At 42.6% G+C, this 26,032-nt stretch overlaps 1 protein-coding gene across 3 annotated transcripts in view; it reads right to left on the reverse strand.

Moving 5' to 3' along the window:
• Positions 1-26,032, reverse strand: part of LOC115193962 (heparan sulfate glucosamine 3-O-sulfotransferase 1) — a 48,982-nt gene that overhangs the window by 19,035 nt on the left and 3,915 nt on the right. For 2 of the 3 annotated variants that reach the window (XM_029753128.1, XM_029753130.1), the window contains exon 1: positions 13,960-14,258. The exons of the other annotated variant lie outside the window; for it this stretch is intronic. The gene's annotated coding sequence lies outside the window, so the exon portion shown is untranslated. Of the gene's footprint in view, positions 1-13,959; positions 14,259-26,032 lie in introns of those variants that run through there. 3 annotated transcript variants of the gene reach the window in all.

The raw sequence follows: 26,032 nt of genomic DNA on the forward strand, positions 1-26,032 counted from the left end.
CAAGATGGCGGAGAAAAAAAAAAAAACATGAATCAGCACAACATGCTTTCATGTTCGCTGTCATGCTTTGAATGCATAGGCATACTTCTCATAATTGTCTGTCTGTGCATAACGTATGCGTTTTGTTCAGCTGCCATCCGAGCACACTTTGTATCCCTTTGGATACAAACGAAACTGTCCCTGTGCTAAACTTCCAGCGGCATCCTTGTAATTTCCCACTATTAAGCGGAATAGATTGGAGGGGACATGTTTATCTATAATGATCATCTCTATCTCCATTTCCCTGCATCCCAGCTCTGGCTCTGAAGCAGAGGAGAGGAGTGGTACAGAGAGCTGATTGGGCTGACGCAAGCAGCATCCGAGCTTCACCTGGTAGTCGTGGTAGCAAGCTGGGCTCCACCATTAGATTATTACCAGCATGCCCTTCTCCGGTGATGCTGTATCCCCAGTTCCCGTCTCTACAGCTGTCTGCCAGCCATTTTAAGGGCGATTTTGGGAGCGTGAAAAACAATCTAGCACTTCACTTAGAGGGTGTCTATGTTATCAGTTAAAAAAAAAAAAGGGTGAATGTGTGAAAATACATGGTAATTATTTCTGACTCAAAGTACATTTAATACCCAGTACATTTTACTGTCTGACAGAATGAGGTTATGACTGTGTAGTCAGGAATTGTTTGGGCGGGTTCTCTTTTACAATATCAGTGTTGTAGCTCTGGCCTAATAGACAACCACCAAGTCCATGTCAGTTATCCAAACACCAAAACTCTCACGTTCCTCTGTATGCTACTTGACCAACACAAAGAAATATATTTCCAAACATACACACGTCCGAAAGTCATCATCTGTAAACTTGACCATAAAAGTACATGTCGAGACAAAAGTTTCCTCCCCCCCCCCCAAGAGTCAAACTTTAAAAATCAGGTCACAAGTCTTTTTTGACACGCCTTATCATAACTGTAACGACTTATCGTCCTAACCTTTCTCTGTCACTTTCATCCGTGGCCTCTTGTTCTGCGCTTCCTATGAATAAGTCATCAGGGCCTTTGGCTTATTGCTCATGGTTCCGCCGCCTCCGTGGCCCTGTAAACCAACTGAAGTGTTTATGGGAGATAAGAGGCGGTGGAGGTTGCACACCCAATAACGGCTTTTATCATCCCACGTTCTGCAGCGATATACATTCGACGAGAGAGCCCATACTGAAGATGAATCCTTTAATTAGAGAAGTTTGTGGACCCAACATCAGAGGCGTAATGGGGGAGGGGGGATAAAAACAGCCATTGAAAAGGGCAGCATCTGCGGGATCTCTCGTTGGCCTTGTCTGGCGCTGTGCCGTGTCTGCCGGCGTCGATGGAGAGATAGGAGCCCTGTAACCTCAAAGCAATATCTGTAAAAAAATATATATATTTTTTGGAGAAGCATTGTAAGCTTTTCTGCAACGCTTGAATGCCACGGGTTGTCTAGACTATTTAGAATAGATTTGTTCAGTTCATTGATTTTCTTGAGCTTTATCTGTGCAAGTCATGTCTACATTATCGGTTGAATTACTGCCAAAGGCATTCATTTACTCTGCTCAGCTTTCACGTAAGTCTAACACTACCCATGGAGCAGAAAAGGTTTACAAATATTATTTTTTTTTTTTAAAAGGAACGCATGTTCAAGGTTACTCTTGACATGAATGTGCCTTATTGGTCATGGTGACCATACGGAGGGAAACGGATGAAATGACAACAAATCCCGTCGCAATTACTCCGATTTTGAGCGCACAAACACATCTACCAAGCCTTAGATTACATAGACAATGGTCATCACCATACTTGGACCAGACAGGCAGACTCCAAAACCCTGAATATAAAAATCACCTAGCACAAAACATCCTCTACTTCTAGCCAGTGCACGCCACGTCGTCCCTCTTGACATCCTATGATACTTAACCTTTGACAATATTCAACAGCAAATTTTAAAAGGTTAGCATCATAAGGCCATTCTGTTCCTACTCCATAAAAATTTTACCTTTCAGACCTCTGAATAGGAAGAAGTTGAAGATTTAATTAGCCGAGCAGACATGTGCCAAAATACTCAGATAATGACTGGCGCTCCTATTCCCAGTCATCTGAATAATCATTGGTGAAAAAAAATTGAATTAATTACTCACTCTCCCAGACTGAGGAAGAGCGATTGTGGCCTCGATTGCATAATTTACCAAACTCCATAATTATCTCCACTCCAAAGTGAATATGTGGTAGTCAAGAGGACTCGCATACAGTTTCTGTTTGTACCTTTGACTGTTCAAAGCATGATTATCGCCTGTGGAAGACTACATGACCAAAAAAAAAACATGATATGAGGGATTAATTGGCTTTGATTTTCACATAACCATCCCAATTTTTTTTTTTAATACACCTACAGTATATTAGTAAATCGTCAAGTAGCCATATGCCCCATATAACAGCCCAATGTTCAAACAAGCTCAGATATAGCATCACAGTTTCCTATTGTTTTAGACCTGTGATACTATATCTGAGCTTGGACAGTAATAGCCTAGTGGGAACTGGGGAAAAGGGATCATGCGATCCTCTTCTTCCTTGAATCTCCTATAAACCCCAAATGAACCATTCCGCATCACAAGCAAGCGCCAAAGCTCTATTGATATTTAACAAAGATTAGCTTTAAATTGATGATTAACCTTTGTAATCCTATGTGCACAGTGAGAACAGCTCCACTTGTCTCTTGCAAGAGCCACATTAAAGAGCTGCAATATTGTTCGGGGAAAATTGAGTCTCAGCAAGCAAATGAGGCAGCAGCGTTATCTGTAAAATGGCGTTCCGGCGGATAATGAAGACGAATCTCCAGAATGGAGAGTCCTCTCATAATGAATCACAACAGAATCATTTCTCTCTCGCATTGGGCATCTATTAATAAAAAAGGTCTACGTCCAATACATCCCATGACAATATTGCGGCCCTTATCTCACCAGGGAGCAGAATTAACATCAGGGAATGAACGCCTGCCATTTCTTATGCGGCTGGATTAAGGACTAATCGGACATTAAATGAGTAATTTCTTCATATTTAACTCAGACTGGGGGAGGTAATGGTTTAATTTGCCGGGCAATGACTGTCCCCTGTGGATTTTTGCTTTGCATTCAATCACAGTCTTCTGCCTACCACTGCTACGTTGTGTATATCTGCTCCCTCTCGTATACAATTTACTGGAGAGCATCCCGTATACACTTCTGCAATGATCAAATATAGCACAAGTGGGGGGGAGAAAAAGGCATAGCTCAAGGCTAAAGACGGAGACGTCCATACAGACCCAAAGCAACGGACTTGAATCTTTCAGGTCCACGGGAAGCAGCAAGTCAAGATTTGTTAGACTGTCACTCTGGCAAAGGGTAGACCGTTTTAAAGCCACACAGATACTTCACAGGATACTTTTCATAACCTGTGTACCTCACGGGTATCAACAGGTATCTCTTTAGATGCCTCTGCCTTGGGCCCATCCTGACCGCCTTGTGTGCCCATGACCCTTTAACCCCTCTGGTACCACCCAGCCTACTACTCAAACAATCTCCATACAAGTTGAATTACCCATACATTTTTATATACAAGGCCTTTATACAGATTCATTTCCCTATTTGGCTTCAGCGATATCATTGTCCTGCTTCTTTCTGCCCCTATCCCAATGGCACCGTGTCACTGTCACTAGCCCATACTGCACCACAATATGGAGTTCAACGGCAGGGCACAAACACTGAACTACAAGCCATTCATAAGAGCACAGCATGCATGTGGCTTGCCCTGAAGTTGATTGACCTTTTCACCTACATAAACCTCAGTGCTTATAAATAGCAAGTTTCAGTCCAGCTCAAATTTTTTGCTCATTACAAATGTCAAATGCCACTCCTGGTGCCATGTGAGAACCAGTAGAGTTGACTGGTTGACATTGACCTTTTGCTATAATTTGTTGTTCTTTTAAAATGATATTAAGTGCCAACAAAACCCACTAAAACTTTTGATAAAAGCCCCTGCTGAATTACAAAGCTACCTCCGATTTCATTTAAGAAATGATTGACAACAGCTTGATCTTCACCTAACAGTTGCTATGACTACACCTCACACATGCATAATATGTGCATAAAGTGGCCCCTAAACGGTGTCCCTCCTAAATCACCTTGTCAAGGCGCCCAGACAAATGAATTCCCTTATCTTAAAAATACATTTTAGAAATGCCTCTGTGCTGAGCCTCAGTCAATTAAACATATTTAAATTAAAATAAATTATAATAGTAAATTATTTCTTAAAATATCCTGGAGGCCAAGAGTCAGAATATTGGCATACTTTATAAACGTGAGAAGAAAGAAATATTTACAAATGAACAAACTAACAGCATCCGTCACAAGGGTAAAATATGTCTGGTGTCTACTCTAACACACCCACTTCATGAACAAATAACATCGACACATAAGACCTCTGCTGAAATCCAAACACCCACCCCCCCCTCTCAAAACTCGATCTCTCCCCTAATGTGGCAGAAATGACATGGCCCGGCTGCAACATGAAAAAGCCTGTATGCTACACAATACCCAGTAATGAGGGATCTGCTTGACATGTACCTACTCATCTGACAGAGGAGATAGGGAGGGAACAAAAGGTAATGAATAAATTAGCTGCCAGTCATCAACAAGGGGAATGATAAATCTACTTCATAACACATGGAAATGATGGCGTCTGCCGATCTCAGAATCCCTGATGAAAAAAATTACCCAGAAAATACATTCTGAATTAGATGTCAGAGCCTCTTTCCCATCTACTGCGTCCTCACCCACTCCCTTTATCCCATTATTCCAAAATGACAGCAAATTGAGCAGAACAAAGCCCATCGTCTGGTAGCATGGATTGTAGAATGTATCTAGGAAACCTCATCAAAATCCATGTGCCTTTAATAAGGCTTTCCTCAGGCAAGACTTCAGACTCTGGGCTTTTGATGCAACAGCATCGCGACTCCCGAGCAACAAGAGACGAAAGACAGCGACAGTATCAATACTGCTTTTTCATATGGTGTTTCCTGGTTACTGGTGCGAAGGCAGGCAAGCCGGCAGAGTGGGATCAGGCAAAGTGGGATCAGCCAGTGAGATATAGACTAAGTAGCAATACGCTCCACGCAACCCTGCCATACTCATGAATAATGGAATTCTGTACAAATATGCAAATCTGGGCATTAGCCTAGTTATACCCCTGTACTGTAACTTACAGTGACTTATCTATTATGTATGAGCCCCCTATTGGAAGGAGGAAAGAAGGCCTGACAGCTAACTTCATGGTCTCCACAGTCACTAGCTAACCCGCGTCACAAAAAAGGGACAGAATAGCAGGGGAAGTGGCTACATGCTACGGTTACGCAGCACTAGATCGCCGAAGACGTAAACAATTAGCATTGGGGTGGAACCCAATGCTAACCCACCACACTAAATTGCCATGCTACTTAAAACAACAATTACATAGGTAGGATTTGGAAGCCTATAAAATAGCGGGAATGAGCATGAAGTTGTCGCTAATCCCCTGATTCTTCTCAAAGGCTGATATGAAGTGTTGATCAGTGAGAAGTACACAGGGGATGGAAATGAAGGTTCTACAGGCAGGCAGAAAAATAGGCCACTGCACTGTATAACATTGCCATCATAATGTAAGCATATGATGAACACTCCCCGTTGAATATAGTCCTACGATGATATGGTAGTCATCAAACAAGGACCCACCAGTAGTACAGGTTGTTCCTGGGCCCATGAGAGGTTGAAATCCACAGGCCACATGAGGCTACTGCCACGTTCAGCACAGGCCAGAAGCACAATGAATGAGCCACCATGGTTCTACGATGAGCAACATAATCGTTGGCGTCAATCGAAGTCAATTGTTGGAGGACATACGACTGCTCAGATTTGAAAGAGAACCTGACATACAATACCTGTCCTCTCACCATGGCAACAGAACAAATATCCCTAAATAGTCAAATCAGGAAGATAGGCCTGCTTTTAACTGGAGAATATTAACTCCAGATATGATGGTTTGGAGATTGAATCTAGCACACATTACTGTTGAAAAACACTGTTGATTTCATGATAGATACTCCACTTCCTGAGGGAGAATACAAAACATTTTCTCCCATACATTTTTACGGAATACATTTACATGTTTAAAAAAATAACTGTGCCATTCCTTCCACTGGTACAGTTATTATTTTAATTCAGCGCAAACAACCTCATTTAATATTAATACCAATCTTGTGTTGTCTTTTATTGGTGTTGAAGAAAACTTGAAAAATATCATTTAGATCCAGTGAAATTTAATACAGTAACATGGAATACATCAAATGAAACCCTGGGGTTAATTTTAGTACACCAGAGATGCTTTCGCTCACAATCTCCCCCCCCTTTCTCTGCAGTGCTGGATATTTGGTAGGAGTAGCTACTCCAGTGCCTTATTTTGCCGTCGCTTGCTTCTGCATTAGTCAAGTCTCTGTAGACTGCATTTGGCCAAACGTGTTAATGTGACATCCTGACCCTCGTGTGTCGGTAGGCCGGATCACACCAACATCCTGTTTTTAATAACCGAATTCCAAATAGACCCTAGCCCACCCCCTAGGCACTCCCGTAGATCTAAAAGAATTGGATAGGTGTAAGCAACAAGAGTGCCTAGGGGTCCATTTGGAATTCAGCATCTGAATCAGTCACCCTCCAGCTATTCTCCGTACTAACCCATCCCCAATTCCCTTTGCTCTCTGCTTACCCCTGCATGCCCCGTCCTTGGCTGCTATAGAAAAAAAGAAAGCAAACAAACAAACGTGACAATGATTCTGCTGCAGACAAACAATGAACCATTCATGGTAATCAGTGAAGTACGAAAATAACGAGCTGAGGCCCTACCCTCCATCCTGAGTGGTTGTCCATGAGGCGAAGCCTTGTCTTCTCGGACCTGCTGAAGTTCAGTGTGCTACGAACAACCCGCTCGCAATGGTTCCATTACAATACCTTGTGGGTTATGCTTCAGCCACAAGCTAGAACTGTTCTTGCAATGGACAATGTCTTCTTTAGGCACACAGGCAGTCTAACCAGTGATCTAAACTTTATTGACAAGGCATGCAGGGCACATACCTTGGGTCCTGGACCTCCAGGGTACCCCCATTGATTTTGTTATTCCCGCTCACTCAGATATCATATTAAACATGGCATAAGTCATGTCAAATGTGTAAAATTGCAGGAAATTAGCATAAACAAATTGATGCATCTCTACCACATAGCAAAATGAGTAGAATTGCATGAGACTAGTCAAAAACAATTGCAAAAGAAAATCTTCTGCACCTCATGGGGAAAAAAAGTGTAGAATTGCAGCAAACTTGCTTTAAAAACAGCAACATTTTCTCTATGCACAATGGCAAAATGTTTAGAATAGCAGGAATTGAACTCAAACTAAAAATAATTAAATCGCCGCCATCGGGGGGGGGGGGGGGGGGGGGGGGGGGGGTCACTAAAATGTTACCGCTAAGTGCCCGCCAAAAGGCTAGGGCCGGCCCTGCATACAGGACTGGACGCCAGAATTGTATCATCTGGCTGATGCGTTTAATCTTACACAGAAGACTTACAAAATACCTTTTTTTTTCTTTCCAAAATCAAGCTGCATTCATTAGTCTACACCACCCACACTATTCTAATTACAGGAGAATGAGACAACCCATGGCAATCATGAATTAGCCTAGCCCTGTCATAAGTGATATAGGAAGCTCCTGGCTCATCTTAAAGGAAAACTCGACACAGACTATATTGTGGTTTACAGTCACTAAATGTTTTGCATGTCAGCAGAATAACTGATGCAGCGCAATCTCTCGTTGAAGCCCCCTCAACCAACCACCTAGAGAAATATTATGGTAATGTCCCCCAAGTCCCAATATTCAGGAAGTGAAATAGACAGCGGGAACGGTGCTCTCACACAGGGTAATAAAGTTGATGGAAAGATCGCACCACTGCCGTAAACTCAGCACACATCCGCACAGGTGCACTCACGCCCTTCTGAGCGCACAGCCCATTGTTCTCGTGAAATCCATCCCTAGTTTGTACGACTCTCACTCCAGTTTCATCCATCAGCAAGGCTTACATATTATGTTAAAATAGAGGAACTGTGGACGCTACTGCCCCAGCAAAAGATGTACTGTTATGGAGCGTAGGGTGGCCTAGCACAATCCTTTAACATCCATGGCCATTGTATGTTATGTTCAGAGTAAAACTGTCTCTGGCAGCCAAAACACCCAAATACTCCATTTAAATATGAATGAATTCTCAATTGTGATATGGTTCTAGAAACATAAAGCTCTCTACTTTCATAACACATCAGAATCATTTTAGAAGTCGTAACAGAATTATCGACAGCGAGAATGAATGGTGCTAGTCAAGGAACTATTGAAGCCTGGACAAATATATTTGACTCTCAATAATAAGCCCAGCTAAAGCACAACACGTACAAATAAAACAATCTATACAGCACCAGTCTAAAGTCTGGACTCACCTACTCCTACCAGAATCATTCTTTATATTGCAGAATAATAGTGAAGACGTCAAAATGATAAAATAACACATATGGAATCATGTTGTAACCAAAAAAAAAAGTTTAACAATTCAAAATATATTGTAGATACTTCAAAGTAGCCACCCTTTGCCTTGATGACAGCTTTGCACACTCTTGGCATTCTCTCAACCAGCTTCATGAGGAATGCTTTTCCAACAGTCTTGAAGGAGTTCCCATTTACGCTGAGCACTCGTTGGCTGCTTTTCCTTCACTCTGCAGTCCAACTCATCCCAAACCATCTCAATTGGGTTGAGGTCGGGTGACTGTGGAGGCCAGGTTATCTGAGCCGTCACTCTCCTTCTTGGTCAAATAGCCCACACACAGCCTGAAGGTGTGTTTTGGGTCATTGTCCTGTTGAAAAACAAAATGATAGTGGGACTAAGCACAAACCAGATGAGATGGCATATCACTGCAGAATGCAGCGCTAGCCATGCTGGTTAAGTGTGCCTTGAATTCTAAATAAATCACAGACACTGTCACCAGCGAAGCACCCACAAACCATCACACATTCACGGTGGGAACTGCACATGCAGAAATCTTCCGTTCAACTTCTCTGCGTCATGGTGGTTGGACATGGTGGTTGGAACGAAAAATCACAGATCTCCACCGGTCTAAATGTCCATTGCTCGTGTTTCTTGGACCAAGCCAGTCTCTTCTTCTTATTATTGGTGTCCTTTAGTAGTGGTTTCCTTGCAGCAATTCGACCATGAAGGCCTGATTCACACAGTCTCCTCTGAACAGTTGATGTTGAGATGTGTCTGTTACTTGAACATTTATTTGGGATGCAATTTCTGAGGCTGGTAACTCAAACTTATCCTCTGCAGCAGAGGTAACTCTGGGTCTTCCTTTCCTGTGGAGGTCCTCATTAAAGCCAGTTTCATCATAGCGCTTAATGGTTTTTGTAACTGCATTTCAAACTTGACATTTTCCATATTGAAGCACCTTCATGTCTTAAAGTAATGACAGGCTGTCGTCTTTCCTTATTTGAGCTGTTCTTGCCATAATATGGACTTGGTCTTTTAACAAATAGGGCTATCTTCTGTATACCACCATTATTTTGTCACAACACAACTGATTGGCTCAAATGCATTAAGGAAAGAAATTTAACAAATGTACTTTTAACAAGGCACACCTGTTAAATGAAATGCATTCCCGGTGACTACCTCATGAAGCTGGTTGAGAGATTGCCAAGAGTGTGCAAAGCTGTCATCAAGGCAAAGGGTGGCTACTTTGAAGAATCTCATACATAACACTTTTTTGGTTACTACATGATTCCATGTGTGTTTCGATGTCTTCACTATTATTCTACAATGTAAAAAATTTAAATAAAGAAAAACCCAGGGGATGAATAGGTGTCCAAACTTTTGACTGTTTTTATATACAGTACCAATCTCACACACACACACACACACACACACACACACAAAAGTATGTGGACAACACTTCAAATTAGTGGATTCGGCTATTTCAGCCGCACCCGTTGCTGACAGGTGTACAAAATCGAGCACACCGCTATGCAATCTCCATAGACAAACTCAGGACTAGAATGACCCATACATAAGATTTCAGTGACTTTCAACATGGCACCATCATAGGATGCCACCTTTCCAACAAGTCAGTTCGTCAAATTTCTACCCTGCTAGCTGCCCCGACCAACTGTAAGTGCTGTTACTGTAAAGTGGAAACGTATAGGAGCAACAATGGCTCAGCCGTGAAGTGGTAGGCCACACAAGCTCACAGAACGGGACCACCGAGGGCTGAAGCCTGTAAAAAAATTGTCTGTCCTCGGTTGCAACACTCACTACCGAGTTTGAAATTGCCTCTGGAAGCAACACCAGCACAAGAACTGTTCGTCGGGAGCTTTACGAAATGGGTTTCCATGCCCGAGCAGCCGCACACAAGTCTAAGATCACCATGCACAATACCAAGTGTTGGCTGGAATTGTGTGAAGCTCGCCACCATTGAACTCTTGAGCAGAGGAAACGCGTTCTCTGGAGTGACCAATCACACTTCATCATCTGGCAGTCCGACGGACGAATCTGGGTTTGGCAGATGCCAGGAGAACGCTTCCTGCTCGAATGCATAGTGCCCACTGTAAAGTTTGGTGGAGGAGGAATAATGGTCTGGGGCTGTTATTCATGGTTCGGGCTAGTCCTCTTAACAGCAGGTAGCCTAGTCGTTAAAGCATTGGGCCAGTAACCGAAACGTTGCTGGATCAAATCCCCGAGCTGACAAGGTAAAAATCTGTCGTTCTGCGCCGAGCAGCGCCCGGGGAACCCACTGTTCCCCGGGCGCCGAAGACGTGGATGTCGATGATGGCAGCCCTCCGCACCTCTGATTCAGAGGGGTTGGGATAAATGTGGAAGACAAATTTCAGTTGAAGGTATTCAGTTGTACAACTGACATGCTAGACGATTCTGTGCTTACAACTTTGTGGAAACAGTTTCCTGTTTCAGCAGGACAATGCCCCCGTGCACAAAGCAAGATCCATACAGAATTGGTTTGTCGAGATCGGTGTGGAAGAACTTGACTGGCCTGCACATAGCACTGACCTCAACCCCATCTTACACCTTTGGGATGAATTGGAACGCCTACTGTGAGCCAGGCCTAATTGCACAACATCAATGCCCAACCTCATGAATGCTTGTGGCTGAATGGAAGCAAATCCCCACAGCAATGTTCCAACATCTAGTGGAAAGCCTTCCAGAAGAGTGGAGGCTGTTATAGCAGCAAAGGTGAGAAAAACTCAATATTAATGCCCATGATTTTGGAATGAGATGTTCGATGAGCAGGTGTCCACATACTTCTGGCCATGTAGTGTAAATATATACATACAACAAAAATATAAAACACAACGTGTGAAAGTGCTGGTCCCATGTTTCATGAACTGAAATAACAGATCCCAGAAATGTTACGTGTACAAAAAGCTTATTTCTCATGTTGTGCACAAATTTGTTTACATCCCTGTTAGTGAACATTCTATCCTTTGTCAAGATAATTCATCGACCTGACAGGTATGGCATATCAAGAAGCTGATTAAAGAGCATGATTATTACACTGGTGCGCCTTATGCTGGGGACAGTAAAAGGCCACTCTAAAATGTGCAGTTTTGTCACAACACAATGCCACAGATGTCTCAAGTTGAGGGAGAGTGCAATTGGCATGCTGACTGCAGGAATGTCCACCAGAGCTGTTGCCAGAGAATTGAATGTTAATTTCTCTACCATAAGCCGCCTCTGTCATTTTAGATTTGGCAGTACATCCAACAGGGCTCACAACCGTAGACCACATGTAACCACACTAGCCCAGAACCTCCACATCCGGTTTCTTCACCTGCAGGATTGTCAGAGACCAGCCAACCGGACAGCTGATGAAACTGTGGGTTTGCACAACCAAAGAATTTTTGCACAAACTGTCAAACTTTCTCAGGGAAGCGCATCTGCATGCTAGTCGTCCTCAACAGGGTCTTGACCTGAATGCAGTTTGGTGTTGTAACCGACTTCAGTTGGCAAATGCTCACCTTCGATGGCCACTGGCACGCTGGGGAATTGTGCTCTTCACAGATGAAACCTGGTTTCAACTGTACTGGGCAGATGGCTGACAGCGTTTATGGCGTCGTGTGGGCGAGTGGTTTGCTGATGTCAACGTTGTGAACAGAGTGCCCCATGGTGGTGGTGGGGTTATGGTATGGGCAGGCATAAGCTACGGACAATGAACAAAATTGCATTTTATCGATGGCAATTTGAATGCACAGAGATACCGTGACGAGCTCCTGAGGCCCATTGTAGTGCCATTCATCTGCCGCCATCACCTCATGTTTCAGCATGATAATGCAAGGCCCCGTGTCACCAGGACGGAAGCTGAAAATGTCCCAGTTCTTCCATGGCCTGCATACTCACCAGACACGTCATCCATTGAACATGTTTGGGATGCTCTTGATCGACATGTACGACACTTTTCTAGTTCCTGCCAATATCCAGCAACTTCGCACAGCCATTGAAGAGGAGTGGAGCAACATTCTACAGGCCACAATCAACAGCCTGATCAACTCTACGCAAAGCAGATGTGTCGCGCTGCATGAGGCAAATTGTGGTCACGCCAGATACTGATCGACACCCCTACCTTTGTTTTTAAAGGTATCTGTGACCAACAGATGGATATTTGTATTCCCAGGCACGTGAAATCCATAGATTTTGGTCTAATACATGCATTTCAATTGACTGATGTTCTTATATGAACTGTAACTCAGTAAAAACATTGTCACCAAAAAAAAGAATTTACAAACGCAAAATATACACTCAATGTGCACTGTTTTAACACAGTTGCAGCCAACAGTATATTTCAGTTACAACAGAGCTATATAGCTAATTAGAACAGCTGGGCACCTCTCTCTTCCAAGCCATAGTCATGTTACCTTTTGTTTTTAGAAAATGATTTCTCAATGTTATGAAAGTAAAGCTCCAAAGGTTTTCTAAACTGTAACGTAAAATCTATGATTATTGTGCAGACAGAGCGTTGGGACTGTTGTAGGCTACACATTGGCTGTGCCCTCAGCAATGCTTAAATTGAGAACCCAATAGGCTTTTGGGGTGGACAGCTGCTGCCCGGGAACGACGACTGATTTATGCAATTAAACCGCAATCATTTGGAATGCTCAATTGCTGACACAGACATGGCCGTTTACCACTTAATGCCCAATTATCAGTGTGGTTACAGCAGCGTCAACGTAAAAACGGATTTGGGGTTTTACAAGTTTAACTCCAATGTTTTTTGAGACGCAAATGATCTAAAGGCCTCAGTTTATGTCAACATGTATTTAATGCAAACACCCTTATCTTATCTAGGAAGCCAATGTCCACTACCAATTATTAAAGTTACACTGTATTCTATATGCACGACTAGATACGTTTAAAATACAATAGCCTAGATAAAAAAATATATATAGTTCATGCGCATGAATAATGTTGAGGAGAGTACTTTAATATTAATATAGAATGGATATGTTAATATAGAATAGTAGGTTTGTAAACAGGTTATTTATGATAGATCAACATTTCTGGTTTGAATATACTGTAGGTTATGGATCGAATGTCATCCGAATTTTCCAACGAGGAATGATGGTAGATTACAAGAATATGACTACATACTTCCCAACTAACTCGGAAATACATTGAGCTGGAACTACTCATGACTTATCCAAAAACAAGAAGGAATTATATTTCAGAATGCAATCACAGATCATTCAACCTGCGTCCCAATTCCCGTCGCAAATGAAGAGAGGGATATTAGATTGGAAGGCACGAAAAAGTAGACTACCCTAGATCTAGGAGACAAAAAAATATAGTTACCTTGCATGAGGTCGGCGATAGTGATGGAATCTCCGAGAGTCATCGGTCTGGCTTGAGTTCAGTCACAGATGAAACCAACGGATTGCACTTTTACACCAGCAGCTGACTACAAGAGCCTAAAACTGTCGTCCTTTCTCTCTCACTGAAATACACTCGGAGCATCAGCCACTCTCATCACTAATTAATTTGAAGGAAGACATTAGGGAAACTGAGCCCCGGTTTTTTTCAGAGCTTGCTTTGACTCCATCCCTCGAAACAGACATACAAACCCCACTCTATCGGAACGTGGTGAGATTTGTGCGGAGCGCTGCCTGGCGTAGCACTGTGGGAGGAGTCGTGTCAGGTGACCAGGTAAATTGCTGCGGTACTAATTCAAAGGTGCTATTTGTTTTTATATATATATTTCATAAATGAACCGTTTAGTTTACTATTAGTAGCGCTTAATGTGAACTCATATATTATTGTAGGGTACTTAATTATGGGACTACAGATTTTAGCTACGTTTTGCACTTCCAATTCAAGTGAATATGCATATTCAATATTTTATACACTGCAGGTTAGTATGCCGGGAGCATCATTGATCGAATTGCATCGCTGATAAACAAAATGTGATTCTGAGAACAATTTTGAATGACTCATCAAGCATACATTAAGTGCTGAGATGTTGAGGAAATGATTAATCCCTTCTCAGTTGATAGTGAACATGTCTCCTTTGAAAACATCTGTAAACTCGTTCAATAGAGGAGATCCAACAAGCCTCGAGGCTATCGCCTGCTATTATGCCAGCCTTTCCACTAGTGCAGCGACTTCCAATTTGACTGCACATTCACCATAGACACGGAAGGTGTATGCCACATTCATCTCCGTTCACTATAGTAACTTGAACCTACAAAAAAAAACATGTGTCATAATAGTTGGCTAGCCCTGCTGCCTCCTCTGAGACAAATAGAGGGCAAACAGGGGGCACATCTATATTTCAGCAGTCCTATGCCAAAGCGAGAGAGAGAGAAAGAGAGAGAGAGAAAAAAACATCCACATGAGTATTTGATTTGTTAAAAATGCGTGCCATTTGTAAGGCTAAAGACAGGAGCTCCAGACAGACCTCTCTGAGCTCTGACACTGTAAAGGGAAACGGCTGGTTGAAACCACTGGATAGTAGTGAGAGCAGTAAGCTATGTGCAGACTTTGATAAAGACATCAAGTGAAATGTTCTTTTGAGCAGTGGCGATTTGCACAGACACCTCTCTGGGTAAAGGGGATTCAGCTGAAAGGTGGCTTCCCGAGCTGTGATTTACAGAGGTGACACTTTTAAAGTATGTATTGCTCACTCCATGGTGACATATTTCAAAGTGACCATCAAAGGAAATTAGACTGATTTCAAAGATAATCATTGAAAAAGAATTATCTTTGAAATCAGTCTAATTTCCTTCACGTAAGCTTTGAGTGTTAATCATTGTGTTATCTGATCGCATGAGTTTGTTGTGTGTGTCTTTGTCGTGTGGCGGTGCTACTGTAATCACCTTCCGTAGCAGAGCAGGGCGACAGCAGGAGCGTTGGCCTGTCCTGGACTCCAGCTGATACATTTTTAATTGAGCAAAAAAAGTCAGGCAGTTTCAGAATACTCTGAACACACTCACTTATATTAATACTGTTCCATCGAAATACGGTATGAGAAGGTCAAGATGCCCGGGCGAATGAAAGAACCTCTTCGGGTCAGTGTTTAGGCTTTTAGGTGGACTATGATTTCCTGAACAGTTATTTTGGTTGTGACATGGCTGCATAACGCTACTGACTCCATGACAAACGTGACATTGTTACACAGGCGTGAATGTCAACAAGTGGGTAAATGGTGACGAGGGTAATCAGTTTCAGAGCGATGGCTGTGAACTCATCTGGTTCCATTGACAGTCTGCAGACACACTTGAACAACCTGACCACTGACCCCCCCTTGGTTGCTGTTTAATCCTTGAGCTCAATCATATTTTCTAAATGTCTGTTCTTTTAGTTTGTGAGCTGCCTTTAAGCCTCTGAAATCAAATTTGAGGTTATTAAAAGTGTACAGAGACCATTTTCATAGTATACTCTCATCACCATGTCTTGTCAAATAATGAGGGAAGTGTCCTTCATGTGTATTGAACAGCAGATCCCATTTGGTCATCAGAGCTGATACTGTTAGTCAGAGTTGAGTTAGTTCGAATTTCTCCCAGGTTTTAAGAAATCGAAAATCACAAATCACAAGAGAGGGACCCTTTTGTGTTTGAGGGTTATCAGTTGAAAGTGAAAAGGAAAGCTGTTTTATTTATTCCATATCTCCACACCACACTTACAGGGGAACTCAAGACTCCTTACTTGCTCTTTACCCCTTTGCACAAATTGCAAGCAGGCTTACGTTTTAATTTCTTATCAGCCCAAAAATGATTTAATGAGTGCTTAAACTTAAATTGGAGTCCTGGCTAAATATTCATTCATGTTTTAGAGATTAAACACACGTGGGAGGTGTTGTCCAAAAGAAATCCTTATCATGCTAACATTCGGATGTAGGATGTCTCATTCCTATCCAATGCAGGCACCTAATAAAATAGTATTTGTAGTTGCAGTTTCATCATAAAGTCTCATTATTGAGAATAGCCCTAGCCCTGAACCAGTCTTATCTACATGACATGTTTGTTGGAGAGGATCCCAATGTTAATACTGTTAAATAAGGGTTAAATGGGGGGTAAGCCTCCTCTCAACAAACATAGGACTAGTTCAGGGCTAGGGCAGGGCTATTCTCAATAGTTTCAAGTGTCATGAGTCGCACGGGATATGCATGGTATACATCGTCCAACGAAATGCTTACTTGAAGGTTCCTTGTCGACAATGCAACAACAATAAGCATAGTAAAAAACAAGAATATGCACATAAAGTAAATGGATCAGTAGAATAGAATAAACATGTGACTTTAGGATGAAACTTTGCAGCTGCTAATACTATTGCATTAGCTGTCTGCATTGAATAGGAATAGTCATCCCACTTCCCAATGTTAGTGTGATAAGAATTTTCTCGGTAACACAAAACAAGTATATCAATCAATCAAATGCATTTTTATAATGCCCCTTTACATCAGCAGTGGTCACAAGTGCTTTACAAATCAACTCAAAACAAGGAAATGTAACTTCATTATCTTAACCCTTTACAATTGTGGGAATGGGCTAAATTAAAATGTTTCTTACAGAAGAAATATGAAAAGCATTAGCTTAAGCATCATAGCAATTGAAAGGGAACAGTTTGGCGATTATGGGGAAATGATTAGATCAAAGTTGAGGACACAACAGTCCACCTGACACAAGACTGCATCCTAACATTACACTGTTGATTTTATGTGCATTTTACATTTACTGTACTTTTCGCCGCATTTGTTGATAACGAAATCTGAAAATACTCTGGATACATTCAGTAACATGTAATTATATTCTTGGAAATTGTAGGGTAGTTGCAACATAAGACAAAACAATTACAAGGATTTGAGTGAGAGGACTAACTGGTGTCTCCAAGTCTCCACACACCTATCCAAGTGTGCACAGTTCCTAAGTCATTTCAATGCACTTTTATGACTCAAAAAAAGAGTCTTCAACTATAAGGTTATTTCTTGAGCTCTCCTAGCTGTGCTGTTGAGGAACTAAAGCAAGGTTGTTTTTTTTTGGAATACAACCCTGCATCCCAGCCATCACACATTCACTGTTGTTGTTTACACTATCAGAAAATAGCCCATTATACTGTCAATTGAGATCTGGATTAGGTGGGCATCATTTGAAAGCTTGTTCTATTGCCAATATGACTAGCTAAGTTATAAAATACAATTACAGTGTTATGCTTTCACAGGGCAGTTCAGAGAAAGATATTGTAATGTTTGTGCACATAAGAAAGAAGTCATGCGTGCATTCAGATGTGTGCTCCGAGGCAAATTTTCTTCACAATAGACAAACGTAGGCTCATTCTGTTCAGAACAACCCAGGGCATAATGCCATGTCATCTTGTAATTGTACATCAAACATAGTGATGATAAACTTTGACACTGTATAAGTTATGATATGAAGTGCATATTTGGAATTGCATGTTCGACATCAAAGTGGTGTTTATTATGCTCCTCAACGTCTCATCTTTCAAAATACTTAGAGTCCTCATAATTTACAGGATTTCCCTCACTCAGACAACAAAACAATTGCAAAAGTTGCGCAATTAGCGGGAGGGATGAGGGCAACTTCTTGTTGCGTGCGGTGCTCAAGTTCAGAAAGGCTGTCAGTCAAAATCTACACAGCGCTGTGAAGCGCAGAGCCTTGGCTCTGACGTTATTTAGAGCATGTTATTGTTCAGACAGTGTGTTCCAATTTAGGCGATTGTCAGTGCCCAAATCTGCCATGATCAACCTGTATACAGGTTTGAGTGTAAAGGGTTATTACAAGATAAGCAATCTAGGTAAAAGTGGATTTTTTTTGTAGTGTGGCATTCTTTGCTGTGATTGGTAAATACCCGAAGGTTCTTTGCTGTGATTGGTTGCTGAGAGATGAAGAGAGAAGCGCTACCAGGGGGGCTGGTACATTATAATGACTCAATCGCCATGGTGACAAAGAGGCCATCTCATCAACCCCTCACATAGCGATGGAATACTTTTCCTTCCTAAAAGATGGGCTCAAGAGCTGTGACCCCTTGTTCCTCGCTCCCACTCCCTCTCCCAATTCTGCCTCTCTCGCCCCAACACACAGAGAGGACTCATAATGGAAAGCTCTCTCCTGCTATCCTGTTAACAAAGCGCAATCACTCCATAATGTCAAAAGGTGACCTTTGAATGTTTGAGGCTTGCACTCCCTTCCAGTGTACTATCCTGGTGGGGCTGCAGGAGCTTCAAAATTGTTTAGAGTGGTATCAGTCCAAATATTCTGCCTGTAGAGGAAAATCATCAGCCTTGAGTTGTACATAAGCACCCTGCTCAGTAATGTGTTTTGTAGGAGGAGGTGAATCACAGCAATACACTTCACCTTTCCAATGTTGGACGTTCATTTAGTGTTTGTTTGATACTGATGGCAATCCACCATTTACAGTGACTTGAGAAAGTATTCACTCCTCTTGGCATTTTCCCTATTTTGTTGCCTTACAACCTGGAATTAAAATAGCTTTTTGGGGGGTTTGTATCATTTGATTTACCCAACATGCCTACCACTTTGAATATGCAAAATATTTTTTATTGTGAAACAAACAAGAATAAGACGAAAAAAAATAGAAAACTTGAGCTTGCATAACTATCCCCCAAAGTCAATAATTTGTAGAGACACCTTTTGCAGCAATTACAGCTGCAAGTCTCTTGGGGTATGTCTCTATAAGCTTGGCACATCTAGCCACTGGGATTGTTGCCCATTCTTCAAGGCAAAACTGCTCCAGCTCCTTCAAGTTGGATGGGTTCCGCTCGTGTACAGCAATATTTACGTCATACCACAGATTCTCAATTGGATTGAGGTCTGGGCTTTGACTAGGCCATTCCAAGACATTTAAATGTTTCCACTTAAACCACTCGAGGTTTGCTTTAGCAGTATGCTTAGGGTCATTGTCCTGCTGGAAATTGAACCTCTGTCCCAGTCTCAAATCTCGGGAAGACTGAAACAGGTTTCCCTCAAGAATTTCCCTGTATTTAGCGCCATAGAGATGAAATAATTACAATTTAGCATTAACACTGGAGTGATAGATGTGCAGATGATGATGTGCAAGTAGAGATACTGGGGTGCAAAAGAGCAAGAAGATAAATAACAATATGGGGTAGTTGGGTGTGCTATTTACAGATTGGCTGTGTACAGGTACAGTGATTGGTAAGCTGCTCTGACAGCTGATGCTTAAAGAGAGGGAGATATAAGTCTCCAGCTTCAGTGATTTTTGCAAATCATTCCAGTCATTGGCAGCAGAGAACTGGAAGGAAAGGTGGCCAAAGGAAGTGTTGGCTTTGGGGATGACCAGTGAAATATACCTGCTGGAGCGCGTGCTACGGGTGGGTATTGCTATGGTGACCAGTGAGCTGAGATAAGTTCGGGGCTTTACCTAGCAAAGACTTATAGATGACCTGGAGCCAGTGGGTTTGGCGGCGAATATATAGCAAGGGCCAGCCAACGAGAGCATACAGGTCTCAGTGGTGGGTAGTATATGGGGCTTTGGTGACAAAACGGATGGCACTGTGATAGACTACATCCAGTTTGCTGAGTAGAGTGTTGGAGACTATTTTGTAAATGACATCGCCGAAGTCAAGGATTGGTAGGATAGTCAGTTTTACAAGGGTATGTTTGACAGCATGAGTGAATGAGGATTTGTTGCAAAATAGGAAGCTGATTCTAGATTTAATTTTGGATTGGAGATGCTTATTGTGAGTCTGGAAGGAGAGTTTACAGTCTAACCAGACACCTAGGTATTTGTAGTTGTCCACAAGTCAGAACCGTCCAATCAGAACCGTATTCTAAGTCAGAACCATCCAGAGTAGTGATGCTAGTCGGGCGGGCCGGTACAGACAGCAATCGGTTTAAGAGCAAGCATTTGGTTTTACTAGCATTTAAAAGCAGTTGGAGGCCATGGAAGGAGTGTTGTATGGCATTGAAGCTTGTTTGGGTGCTGATACAGTAGTCGCTACTACGTTTGGCGAGCTGGAGACACAGCGATTCAGACAGCTAGCGGGCCTGGGCTAGCAGATGGGCCTTCGGCAACGTCGCAACGTTAGAGCCTGTTGAAACAACCTCAGACAATTATGTCGGCAGACCAGTCGTGATGGATCGGCGGGGCTCCATGTTGGCAGTAAAGTGTCCAGGCCAATTGGCAAAAGAGGTATCGTAGCCCAATAATTAGCAAGTGCACCTCTTCGGCTAGCCTGGAGATGGGCCTAGCTCGAGGCTAGCTCAAGGCTAACTGGTGCTTGCTTTGGGACAGAGACGTTAGTCAGGAGTAGCTAGCTAGCTGCGATGATCCAGTGTAAAGGTTCAGAGCTTGCAGTAGGAATCCGGAAATGTGGTAGAGAAAAAGCAGTCCGATATGCTTTGGGTTGAAGACTGGCAGGTATTGACCGAGCTGAGGCTGGCTGGTGTCCGAGTTAATGGTGAAGACCGCCAGCAGTGGCTAACTGACTACTAGCTAGTAACTAGTTAGCTGGCTAGCTTCTGATGGGGGTTCCAGTTCTAAAGTATGTTGACATCAGCACACCGGTTGCCCACACTATTCCATACACGCTGTCTGCCATCTGCCCGGTACAGTTGAAACCGGGATTCATCCATCCACTTCTATAGCATGCCAGTGGCCATCGAAGGTGTGCATTTGCCTACTAAAGTCGGTTATGACGCCGAACGGCAGTCAGATAAAGACCCTGGTGAGGACAATGATCTTCCCTTAAAACGGTTTCTGACAGTTTGTACAGAAATTCTTCGGTTGTGCAAACCCACAGTTTCATCAGCTGTCGAGGTGTCTGGTCTCAGACGATCCTGCAGGTGAAGAAGCCAGATGTGGAATTGTGTTGTGTGACAAAACTGCACATTTTAGAGTGGCCTTTTATTGTCCTCAGCATAAGGTGCACCTGTGTAATGATCATGCTATTTAATCAGTTTCTTGATTTGCCACACCTGTCAGGTGGATGGATTATCTAGGCAAAGGAGAAATGCTCACTAACAGGGATGTAAATACATTTGTGCACAAAAAGTGTAACCGGTGTGAAATGGCTATCTAAACTCAGCAAAAAAAGAAACGTCCTCTCACTGTCAACTGCTTTTGTTTAAAGCAAACTTATCATGTGTAAATATTTGTATGCATATAACAAGATTCAACAACTGAGACATAAACTGAACAGGTTCCACAGACTAACAGAAACTGTGACTAACAGAAATTGAATAATGTGTCCCTGAACAAAGGGGGGGTGAAAATTAAAAGTAACAGTCAGTATCTGGTCTGGCCACCAGCTGCATTAAGTACTGCAGTGCATCTCCTCCTCATGGTCTGCACCAGATTTGCCAGTTCTTGCTGTGAGATGTTACCCCACTCTTCCACTAAGGCACCTGCAAGTTCCCGGACATTTCTGGGGGAATGGCCCTAGCCCTCACCCTCCGATCCAACAGGTCCCAGACGTGCTCAATGGGATTGAGATCCGGGCTCTTCGCTGGCCATGGCAGAACACTGACAATCCTGTCTTGCAGGAAATCACGCACAGAGTGAACAGTATGGCTGGTGGCATTGTCATGCTGGAGAGTCATGTCAGGATGAGTCTGCAGGAAGGGTACCACATGAGGAGGATGTCTTCCCTGTAACGCACAGCGTTGAGATTGCCTGCAATGACAACAAGCTCAGTCCGATGATGCTGTGACACACCGCCCCAGACCATGACGGACCCTCCACCTCCAAATCGATCCCGCTCAAGAGTACAGGCCTCGGTGTGACGCTCATTCCTTCGGCGATAAACGTGAATCCGACCATCAACTCTGGTGAGACAAAACCACGACACGTCAGTGTAGAGCACTTCTTGCCAGTCCTGTCTGGTCCAGCGACGGTGGATTTGTGCCCATAGGCGATGTTGTTGCCGGTGATGTCTGGTGAGGACTTGCCTTACAACAGGCCTACAAGCCCTCAGTCCAGCCTCTCTCAGCCTATTGCGGACAGTCTGAGCACTGATGGAGGGATTGTGCGTTCCTGGTGTAACTCAGGCAGTTGTTGTTGACATCCTGTACCTGTCCCGCCGGTTTGTTGTTCGGATGTACCGATCCTCGGCAGGTGTTGCTACATGTGGTCTGCCACTGCGAGGACAATCAGCTGTCTGTCCTGTCTCCCTGTAGCGCTGTCTTAGGCGTCTCACAGTACGGACATTGCAATTTATTTCCCTGGCCACATTTGCAGTCCTCATGCCTCCTTGCAGCATGCCTAAGGCCCGTTCACGCAGATGAGCAGGGACCCTGGGCATCTTTCCTTTGGTGTTTTTCAGAGTCAGTAGAAAGGCGTCGTTAGTGTCCTAAGTTTTCATAACTGTGAGCTTAATTGCCTACCGTCTGTAAGCTGTTAGTGTCTTAAAGATCGTTCCACAGATGCATGCTCATTAATTGTTTATGGTTCATTGAACAAGCATGGGAAACAGTGTTTAAACCCTTTACAATGAAGATCTGTGAAGTTATTTGGATTTTTCCGAATTATCTTTGAAAGACAGGATTCTGAAAAGGGGACGTTTCTTTTTTTGCTGAGTTTAGTTAGCGATGCTCTATATTTGCTTTTCAATCTGTGACATTACTCGCTCTGAGACCTTAAAGTAGTTGTTTTGTGGAGCGATATGTAACAATGCTTCGTGGGAGGCAGTTGTTTATGTGTTTAAAGGGTCACTGGTTCAAGCCCAGGATGGAAGCGAAACTGTTACAGTTGAAGTTGGAAGTTTACATACACTTAGGTTGGATTTATTAAAACTTGTTTTTCAACCACTCCACAAATTTCTTGTTTACAAACTATAATTTTGGCAAGTCGGTTAAGAGATCTACTTTGTGCATGACACAAGTAATTTTTCCAACAATTGTTTACAGACAGATTATTTCACTTATAATTCACTGTATTACAATTCCAGTGGGTCAGAAGTTTACATACACTAAGTTGACTGTGCCTTTAAACCGCTTGGAAAATTCCATAAAATGTCATGGCTTAGAAGCTTCTGATAGGCTAATTGACATAATTTGAGTCAATTGGAGGTGTACATGTGGATGTATTTCAAGGCCTACCTTCAAACTCAGTGCCTCTTTGCTTGACATCATGAGAAAATCAAAAGAAATCAGCCAAGAACTCAGAAAAATATTGTAGACCTCCGCAAGTCTTGTTCATCCTTGGGAGCAATTTCCAAGTGCCTGAAGGTACCACGTTCATCTGTACAAACAATAGTATGCAAGTATAAACACCATGGAACCACGCAGCTGCACATGGGGACAAAGATTTTACTTTTTGGAGAAATGTCCTCTGGTCTGATGAAACAAAAATAGAACTGTTTGGCCATGATGACCATCGTTATGCTTGGAGGATAAAGGGGGATGCTTGCAAGCTGAAGAACACCATCCCAACTGTGAAGCACGGGGGTGGCAGCATCATGTTGTGGGGGTGCTTTTCTGCAGTAGGGACTGGTGCACTTCACAAAATAGATGGCATCATGAGGAAGGACAATTATGTGGATATATTGAAGCAACATCTCAAGACATCAGTCAGGAAGTTAAAGCTTAGTCGCAAATGCATCTTCCAAATGGACAATGACCCCAAGCATACTTCCAAAGTTGTGGAAAAATGGCTTAGGGGCAACAAAATCAAGGTATTGGAGTGGCCATCACAAAGCCCTGACCTCAATCCTGTAGAACATTTGTGGGAAGAACTGAAAAAGCTTGTGTGAGCAAGGAGGCCTACAAACCTGACTCAGTTACACCAGCTCTGTTAGGAGGAATGGCCCAAAATTCACCCAACTTACTGTGGGAAGCTTGTGGAAGGCTACCCGAAACGTTTGACCCAAGTAAAACAATTTGAAGGCAATGCTACCAAATCCTAATTGAGTGTATGTAAACTTCTGACCCACTGGGAATGTGATGAATGAAATAATCGCTGAAATAAATCATTCTCTCTACTACTATTCTGACATTAAACATTCTTAAAATAAAGTAGTGATCCTAACTGAACTCATTTTTACTAGGATTAAATGTCAGGAATTGTGAAAAACTGAATTGAAATGTGTTTGGCTAAGGTGTTTGTAAACTTCCGACTTCAACTGTACATGTGCGTGCAAACGTGTGTTTACATTGGTATACTGTTGTCACCATCATAACATTTTTATGCAAAGCACGTTTAAATATTTAATGAGATGTAAGGGGTTTTGATATGCTACGTATGCATATTTTGAGCTTTTTGTTGCTTTTAGTTGGCGAAACAAAACACAACATTGATGGGTCACTATAGATATATAAAATGTCATTATGCAATGGTACAAAGAATGTAAATGGTCTCATAATCTTATTGCTTATTGTAGTTGGTCCATGAGTCAGAATCTACATACCACCAATGCTCTGGGCAAATGATACATATTTTTTTGAGACTATTTGCTTGATATAGATTTGTTACAGGCCCTGTTGTACAGCAATGTCTCCCTAACACACAAAGCCATAGCACCATATTGATAATGCATTGCATATTGCTTCTGGTATGCAAAATGATTCTCGCTGACAATTTGTTATCTTGTCAGTGCTGGGGGCTGTCCAGACTATAGCTTTAATCACCTCTGCAGTCATAATCACTGAGGCAACGCCACCAGATATCCTCCCAAAGATGGCCCCAACCTCCCATTTTCGGTTCTGCCCTCAAACCATTTCCCACCTCTTTTTTGTCGCCTTTTTCCAGAGACCTTTGATGTTATTTGTGTCCTGAGGCGAACCAAAAGTACAGAGCAAGATGGCTTTTTATTCACTGTTAGATTTTGTTTTGTCTCGTTTCTCCTCCAAGTTTTTCAGCAACACAGCACATTTATGGCTGAGGGGATTGAGGCAGGGCCTCAGGGAGGTATTGCTATAGAAGTGTCTCTCTGTACAAACCACTTGAAAGGCTCAGGTTTTAGTGGTGTGGATCAAATGTCATCTTCTCAAAAGTTGTTGAAATAGAATAAGACCGTTGCCAAAAATATTGTTTTGCTTCAACGTTGCATTTCAACCAAAGGGATGAGTCACTTGTGCTTTCTCGAGAACTATCTCTGCTCTGCTTTGAGTGAGCCATGTTTTGAGTGAGCCATGTCTGTAAGGACCCTGATGTATGGCAGTAAGTCTGCGTCAACACAATCAATTTGACCTCTGTCTTCAAAAGTGGCTGTCTGTTGTTGAACAGTACAAAGGGAACTCTGCTGTTATATATCTCTGTACGACGTCATCTAAACTGTAATGGATTCACCAAGGCCACATCTTTGTTAGTGTTCCAATGCAATTCCAAGAAATTAGCTGAACCAGATAGAATATTGACAGGAACTGGGTTAATACCCAGTGCACAATATGCAACAAGACAAAGAGGAAGCTAGTGTGATGACACATGGGTTCCT

This window comes from Salmo trutta, chromosome 5, assembly GCF_901001165.1.
Source record: "Salmo trutta chromosome 5, fSalTru1.1, whole genome shotgun sequence".
NCBI lineage: Eukaryota > Metazoa > Chordata > Actinopteri > Salmoniformes > Salmonidae > Salmo > Salmo trutta.